Source organism: Sapajus apella, unplaced genomic scaffold (genome assembly GCF_009761245.1).
Source record: "Sapajus apella isolate SASKATOON/1434 unplaced genomic scaffold, GSC_monkey_1.0 scaffold31, whole genome shotgun sequence".
Taxonomy (NCBI): domain Eukaryota; kingdom Metazoa; phylum Chordata; class Mammalia; order Primates; family Cebidae; genus Sapajus; species Sapajus apella.
This window is the reverse complement of record NW_022436971.1, coordinates 22,506,228-22,514,577: the sequence shown is the minus strand read 5'-3', so window position 1 is coordinate 22,514,577 and position 8,350 is coordinate 22,506,228. Positions and strand designations below refer to the sequence as shown.

General features: G+C 44.0%; 1 long non-coding RNA gene across 1 annotated transcript; it reads right to left on the bottom strand.

The window, feature by feature from the left end:
• Nucleotides 1-567: 567 nt before the first annotated feature.
• Nucleotides 568-2,183, bottom strand: LOC116561907. Its single transcript, XR_004273667.1, has 2 exons — nucleotides 2,154-2,183; nucleotides 568-673 (listed from the first exon to the last, which is right to left on the bottom strand). It is a non-coding gene; the product is annotated as an uncharacterized LOC116561907 (long non-coding RNA).
• Between the last annotated feature and the right edge of the window lie 6,167 nt (nucleotides 2,184-8,350).

Genomic DNA, 8,350 nt, shown 5'->3' with positions numbered 1-8,350 from the left:
CTACAGAGGCCGAAGCTGAATGGATCTATGTGGTTTGCTCTAGGCCACTGCTTAGTTTCTGTGTGGCTGTGAAGGAATGCCTGAGCCTGGGTAATTCAGAAAGAAAGGAGTTTATTTAGCCCACGGTTCTGCAGGCTGTACAGGAAGCCTGACACTGGCACCTGCTTGGCTTCTGGTGAGGGCTTTCGTGCTGCATCAAAACATGGCTGAGAAGGTCAAAAGGGCGGCAGGAAGGTGCCAGGAAGGACCAAATCCGAGGGGTGTCTGGGCTTTATCACAACCCACTTCTGGGAACTAATCCCTCCTTCGAGAACTAATCCAGTCTTGAGAGAGCAAGAACTCACTCTCTGCTGGTAGAACAATGGCACGAAGTTGTTCACGAGGGATCCACCCCCATAACCCAAACACCTCCCTCCAGGCCCATCTCCTGACACTGGGGTCCCATTGCAGCAAGAGATTTAGTGGGAACAAACACATCTTAGCCAAGCAGGGCAGTCACTCAGCTAACGCCATGGTTAAACCTGTATTTGAGTTCAGTAGCAGCTCCACGTGGATGTTATTTACAAACCGTTTAACTTCTCCGAGTTTCCAGGTTCCAGGTGCAGCTCCATAATGGGATTGAAGGTTCTCCACAGCTCTGCGGTTCTGACTAAAATGACATTCTCATGCAGACCTGGAGGGGAGAGAGAAAGAATGATGGCCTGAGACCTCATCAGGAAGAATCCCTCCGATACCGCTCAGGGCTACAGCAGAGCTGTGGACGAGGCCCAGATCGTGGTCCAGATTGAGGTAGTACAAAAGATCAATTAACAGGGCAGGAGGAGCTGTGAAAAGATTCCAGGGAAGACAGAGAATGAAAGAATCACATGGAGGTCACACTCCCCACTGTCACCAGCTCTGCTCTGCATCCACATCCCCCCCCAGAGACTATTCACCCCTGAACTGAGAAAGCAAAATAACAAAAAGTTTAAGCATTTCCAGGCCTTTCATATGGGTCTGAAAGATTCATATAGGGGGCCACATAATCACCATTGAAATCTATCCCAGCTTCCATTCTTGGAAAAGCAGAATTCCCTCTTTAGGATATGCAACAAGGAGAAAAGATACTGGACAAGACAGAGAAATTTCAAAACAAAAACAAACAAACAAAAAGCCAAGCAGAGGACTCTGAACCCACCCTTCCCTGCAGTGAAGTGGGTCTGCTGCATGCACCCGGGGGACACTTCAAGTCTCCAATCTGTGGTCTCAGTAAACTCAAAAATCGTGGCACCCGCAGACCTTGGAACCGTGATCTGGAATCAAGAGGGTGTGCATAAAACATCTAAAACAACAGTCTCTAATTACAGACTGCAGAATGGGATAGTCTGAAATCTTCAGAAGAATAAATCAATGAATTAGAACAATGAAAAAAAACCTAAGATCTAAATTCTGAGGTGAAATCCAACAGAAAGCAAATCTCAGATCTCCAATTTAGGAATTCCAAAAGTAAAAAGAACATACAAAATTCCAAGCCTTGGCCAGGCACAGTAGCTCACAACTGTAATCCCGGCACTTTGGTGGTGGTGGTCTTTGGGGGAGTTGAGGTCGTCAGATTACTTAAGGCCAGGGGTTCAAGACCAGCCTGGCCAACACGGTGAAACCCTGTCTCTACTAAAAATACAAAAATTAGCTGGGTGTGGTCGTATACACCTATAGTCCCAGCTATTTGGGAGTCTGTAGCATGAGAATCGCTTGAACCTGGGAGGTAGAGGCTGCAGTGAGCCAGGATTACACCACTGCACTCCAGCCTGGGCAACAGAGTGAGACTCTGACTCAAAAAAAAAAAAAAAAAAAAAAATTAAACATATCTTGGAACTAAAGAGAAATCCAAAGCTTAAGATCAACAAAAGTTGTTAAATTTTATGCAAAACTATTAAAAATTATATATAGATACAGACATATAAATATATGTAACTTCAGATTTTAAAAAATTATACCACCATTACCAGGAAATAACATATTACCTGCAAATGAAAAAAATTGGATTAGTATTAAATACAGCATAGTACTTGAAAAATATTTTAAACTTTCAAAGAATGTTATCTAAAATAGCCAAACTCAAGGCTGGCAAAAAGACTTTATGAGGAAAGAAAAAATATATAGGAATTGCATACCTTTCTTGAAAAAGTATTTGCAAACAATCAACACAGAATAGGATTTAACACTGCAAGAATGGAATGGAGAAGTTTTAAAATAAATGAGAATAAACACTCTAACAAGTAAATCATGAAAATTTAGCCTAATTTTTAAAGGCTAATAGTAGTAATACAATCATTAATAATATACTCATCAATAACAATATTAATACTAAGGATATGAAATAATTGCATTTCTGACGGAGCATTTACTAGAAAGAAAAGTGTGGTAAATGTCTCATCTTACTTGAGAAGTCGGCACAAAGTCATTATGCATACTTAGAAAATGAAAGATAATCTCTCTAAGGTAAATAGAATAAAGATTATTACAATACGATAGAAGGTACAATTTACAAAGAAGATAGGTACATCATCTAGGTTACAGTGTCTACCTCAGTGCCACAAAACTGAAAAGAACTTTTGAATAAGCAAACAAAAAGAAAATTTGCCAACAAAAAAAAATCTAAAAACTCTTAAGTTAAAGAAATAAAGCAAATTGTGAAGCCCAAAAGAGCCAGTCCTTCAAGACGGCTCCTGAGTGGCTCACTGGGCCTGAACTCAAAGGACAGTCTGGGTCCATCTGCTGACAAGGTCACATGGAAGGTCACACAAGTCTTCTCAGGGGCTCACTCAGGGGCTTCTATAGCTGTCTCTGTTCACATGGCCTGAACCAGACAGTCTACTGTGACCTGTATTGACCAATCAGAGCTCAGCAAATTCGCACAAACAAGGAGGTGGGAACCTGGGCAGAAACTTTCTCTATAAAAGACAAACCCTCCTTGTTCTCTGTGACACACTTTGTTTTGTGCCAAAGTCTATGTCACCTTAGTTTGCAAACTGTTTACTGGAATAAAGCCACTTTGGATTTTCTTGAAATCTTTTTCAGTGGATTTACTGGCAAAACTACCACTACATACTACTTAGAAATTAACAATGAGGAAACTACACATAGAGTTATGGAATGCAACAAAATCTGTAGTAATAAGAAATGTATAGCCTTAAATACTTATTATTCAAAATTAAAATAAAAATGCAATGCAAAACAATAATAATATAATGTTTTCATCCTAACGTGAGCCAAAATTATTTTGATAATAATTAAGTTGGCAAGAGTGTAAGAAAAACAGCACATCAGGCTAGTGGAAACAGCTATCTCAAAAACTGTTAAAGAGGAGCTGTTCTGAAAGCTGAATTTACTCATGCGCCGATAGGTGAGTATGGCAGAAGGAAACTTCTTCCAATAACTTTCCATTATGTGCTTAAATACTCTTTTTGGCATATAACTCTTAGATTAAGTGAAAGAAGAATCTTAATGATGAACTCTTAAGATTGGAACCAATAGGCTTCCAATTACTTTTCAGAAGAGAGTGAAAAATCTGTTAAGACCTTTCAAAAGAGAAATATGTCAATAAGTATCCAAGTCCTTAAGTTGTAAGCTTCTTTTGGAACAAGCAATTCTACATTTAAGAATTTACCCACAGGAGGCTGAGGCAGGAGAATTGCCTGAACCCAGGGGGCGGAGGTTGCGGTGAGCCGAGATCGCACCATTGCACTCCAGCCTGGGTAACAACAGCGAAACTCCATCTAAAAAAAAAAAAAAAAAAAAAATTTACCCTAAAAATTATTTATGAAAGGAAAAATCAGGTGTGTGCAGTTGAGCTTCATGTCTCCCCAGAGGACCCATGTCAAAACAAAAAAATGGTGCTGTTAACAGGATCCGAGGGTGGGGTTTTCTGCTTTCTGAGTTCAAAAGGTGCAGCAGAGAACATGAAGACCCTTATTCTGCATCCCTCTGTACTGGCCAGAACCACTCTCTGGGCCCCTGGCCGGTGGTCTCTGATCAGGAAGGAAAGCTGCTCAGTTGTTGTACTGAAAGTGCAAGAAGTGTAAAAAATGTTGTTCCCTCAAAGCGTGAAAAGATTTATCTCCAACTTTTCTTTAAATCACAGCATTGTTTATAGTAGACAAATATTGGAAATACACTAAATAAGAGCCATAAGAGGATAAGTATTGAAAAATAAAAATAAAATTGTCAGACACCCAACTCACTGAACAGAACCGGTCTTTGCCAAGAGGATCCCGGGGTAATCTTGGAAACTAAGTTTCAGGCCACGAGGGCATGGAGGTCAGACAGGCATGGCTCTACTCCCTCACTTGCTAATCATGTTTAGGCTTACTCCCTAAGGATGAACAGAAACCAACCCTTTCAAAAGAATCCAGATGCTGCCCCACCCTTTTGCAATTTCAGTACAACAATTGAGCAGCTTTCCTTCCTGATCAGAGTCCACTGGCCAGCGGGCAGAGAAAGATGCACAGTAAGGCTTTTCATGTCTTCTGCTGCACCTTTTGAACGCAGAAAGCAGAAAACTCCACCCTTAAATCATGCTAACAGCACCTTTTTTTTTTTTTAAATGAGTCCTCTGGGGAGGCATGAAGCTCAATTTCACATGCCTGATTTTTCTTTCATAAATATTCATGACTCCTCCTATAGCCTATTGAATATTTATATTCAGCCACACCACTCAGCAAAAATTCCCATTCCCTTTGCCCCTTCCTCCTAGAGTCTGTTTCCAGCTTCTGACTAGAGGCTACACTTCCCAGCCAGTCAGAATGGCTGGTCTGCAGGCTGCAGCCCTTTAGGAGAAATGAAGCTCTCCTTTCCAAATTTATGAACCTCATTGCTCTTCAGCTGACAAGGTAATCTGGTACCTCAATGTGAAGGCACACTATTTCATCACAGAAAAGAATACAGGAGAAAAATAGAGACTAGTCTTTATGTTGAATGTATATAACTGTTTATATGTAGACAAGTGAGAAAGGCAGTTACAAACAGTGGGTTTGGGATGAACCACTTCAGTGATGAACAAACAAATGCACAAACACATATCCCATAGAATAATCACCATGAACTGATTTCCTCAAAACACCTATCTCTACAGAGGGAGTATTTTAGTTTTATTGTGGGGCTCCTTGTTTCTTCTTATTTTCCACACTGTGTGTTAGTAATTTGCAGTCCTGCTGATAAATGTTATTAAACACAAATAGAACAACTCAAGCTAATTTGATGACTAGTAATGAATCAAGTCAGTAATTATTGTTCATGCTTTCCTAGCTCACTTTGCATGAGCCCCTTAGACAATGCCAACGAGAGAAAACACAAGTGGCCTAGAATGTGCGTGTCAAATTGCTCCTTTTGTGAATAAATGAATCTCAGAGAAGGCAAGTGACTTGACCAGGCTCATGCAGAGTGTTACAACAGAACCTGGGCAGAGTCTCCACTCCCCAATTTAGCTCAATACTTGGAAATGGCCCTGCCACAGGAGACAGGTGTTTTCTTCTGCAAAAATGCAAAGTAGGAGAGAAGAACTTGGAAACACTAAACTGATCAACCTTCTGGTCCACTCACCTATCAGTGATATATAAAATAATGCGAGGATGTTCTTAAATTATCTTTAACATTGATACGAATTCTAAACACAGAGATACAGTGGGACCTCGAGGCAGCATCTTTAGTTGTTTCTGATAAGCGTGAGCGCTGAGTGTTGTCAAAATGCAGAGCTGCAACTCACAGAGAAGCAGGCAAGGCAGTGAGTGCCTTGCTTTTAAGTCTGACTTGGTTGAAGAGGGCAATTTACCCTCCAGGATGGGTTCAGTGTTTAAAATACTTGGCAGGTGAAGGCAGTGTCTCAGCCCTCCCGGAAGCTGAGATGCACCCCCAGCAGCAGCAGGACGGCCTTCGCTGCTTCCTGCACATTTCCCATTTGCCGAGTTTTGAAAGTCGTTCTGAAAAGAGGAACCTTGAAAGAGGAAAAGAAAGCACATTTCATGGTACGGTCTTTGTGGGCAGCTCTCAGCTGGATGTGTCTCCATGGTGACCAAGGTCTGCTCCTGGATGTGGAAGAGGCAGTCACTACCCTCTAGGTTAGAGGAGACACAAGTTGACAAACGTTAGGAAGGACAGAGACTTTATAAAACTTTGTGTGGGTGTTCTAAAGTCTCAGCCAGGGTCTGCTCGTGCCTCACAGAATAGAACGTGACTTAACCCAGCAAACATCAGTTCTTCGGGTAAGACATCACAGGCCGTCCTCAGGTGGCCAGCAAGGTTCTCAGAAGATCAAGGCCATGGCAGTGCCTCACCGAGAGCTGTCAGCGGTAGGGAGATCAAAGGCCTCCATTCATTCAATATTTATTCAGCAAATATACAGAATCAAGAAGCAAGCTGAGAGCTGAGTTCAGTAAGCCAGGGAGTTGTCCAAACAGGTAGCCAGAATCAAAGGGGAGGTGAGAAGCAGGCATAAGAACGCAGCGCCAACTGCCAAGGGAGGGAACGAGGACCTGCGAGGTCCCGTTGCCCAGGCTGGAATCCCACGCTCTCCCACAGGTGTGGAGCAAGCCTGGAAGGGATGAGGGGAGGCTGGGCCAGAGACACCTCCCGATGGGGCACTCCTCCCCAAGCGTTTTTTCAAGAGTAAGGTGATGAGAACTGCATGACAGCCTTGGAGGAGGAGTGCCAAGGGTGATTTCGGGGGAATCAAAACCTCAATCCCACTCCAGGAAAGACACAGAGCTGCTAGGAAACATCCAAAATGCGTGTCTGCACCAAGGCAGAGAAGCGTCAGAGAAGGAAGACTTGATGCCCTTCACCCAACCAGCACGGCTTCTGGTGTTTCTGGTCCGCTGGAAGCCATCCACAGCGGCTGGATGCAACTGTCCTCTCCCTTTCCTTCAAGCCTCGAACGGGCATATTGCCTGCCCCTGCGCTGACCCCCCTCTGTGCAGGAGCTCTAGCTTCAGCTGTGTGGAGGGCCTCCCTGGCTCACAGGAATTCCTTCCTGGATTCCTGTCCGCCTCTTGCCCTCTCTTCCCACCTGTCCTTTTGCGCTCTATGCTTCATGTATTTCAACTTACCAGTTCTGCAAAAACACTTCAGCTTTGAATCTGCTGCTCCCTTTGCCTTAAACATAAGCCCCAGTCCCAGTCCCCCTCCCTACTGCACCTTGAGGTGCACCTGAGCCACCCCTGCGCTGGTCAGCACCTGTCTCGTTAGCTGCCTCTTCCTGAGATGGAGTGGAACCCCGCACAGGCTTTGTCCCAGTGTGCACCGCTTCCCCCTGCTTCTGTGCCATCTTCCTCACTGGCTGGGACTGCTCCAAGGACAGTGACTGTGCTGTTTCTCTTCGTGTCCTCAAGGCTTGTGCTGCATGGGCCTCGCATGCAGTGCCAACTCATCATCTGTGGTCTCCATCCCATCGCAGCCGCCACGGAGCTATATACCAAGCTAATCGCTATGGGCCTGGCTTCTCTCATCGCCTGCCCAGGGACAGCTCATACATGCAGTCAGACTCTCCGAGGAAGGCCTCATGCCCTTGGCATTCCCCTGTGCAGTCATCGTGCTGCAGACACTCCATGAGCAAGACCCCCTCATTCTAGGGGGGGCCACAGTTGTCCCCTGCCAGCTGACTGCTGAGTGACTTAACCGTAAGATCAGTGCCTGTACCTTGTAGGTGCTCGAAGAGCATTTGTTGTGTGAACAATGAAGGTGCATGTGAGCTCCCAGATTTTCCCAACTAGCGGTCACAACGAACTTTGCTTGAGGTTCCGCCCAGCCGCTGCTGGCTCTGTGCTGTGCCACCAAGTCCAATAGCAGGGGACAAGTCACTTCACATTTCTGTATCTCCATTCTCTCATCTAAAATTGGGATCATAATCTCTGCACATTTCCTTGCGGTTTTGTACGAATTTCAGTGCAAGATCATACACTTGGAAAGTCGTTTTAAGCTCTGGAGCGCACCATTCGATCATTCGACAAATGTTTAGCGGGTGCCCACCATGCGCCAGGCACTGTTCTAGGAGCTGAAAATCTGCCTGTTTTTTAAAAGCCCCGAAAACATACCTTTTCTCTAAACTTTTACATAACAAAAATTTCCTGCTTGATGCCCTAGACTACTTTATGGTACACACATAAGATATGTTTATTAAACGTTTGCTGGTAAATGGAAGTGTGCTTGCAACAAATTCCTTTACAATGAATACATCTTCTCAACAAAACCTCTTTTTCCTTATCTAAGGTCACAAAGAAGTCACTTACTCTGCTCCCTCACCCATGTACACAAGTACCTGCTATTTGTCAAGTGTTCTGCTAGTCCTGGGGGTAAAATGAAAAGCCAGACATCGTCC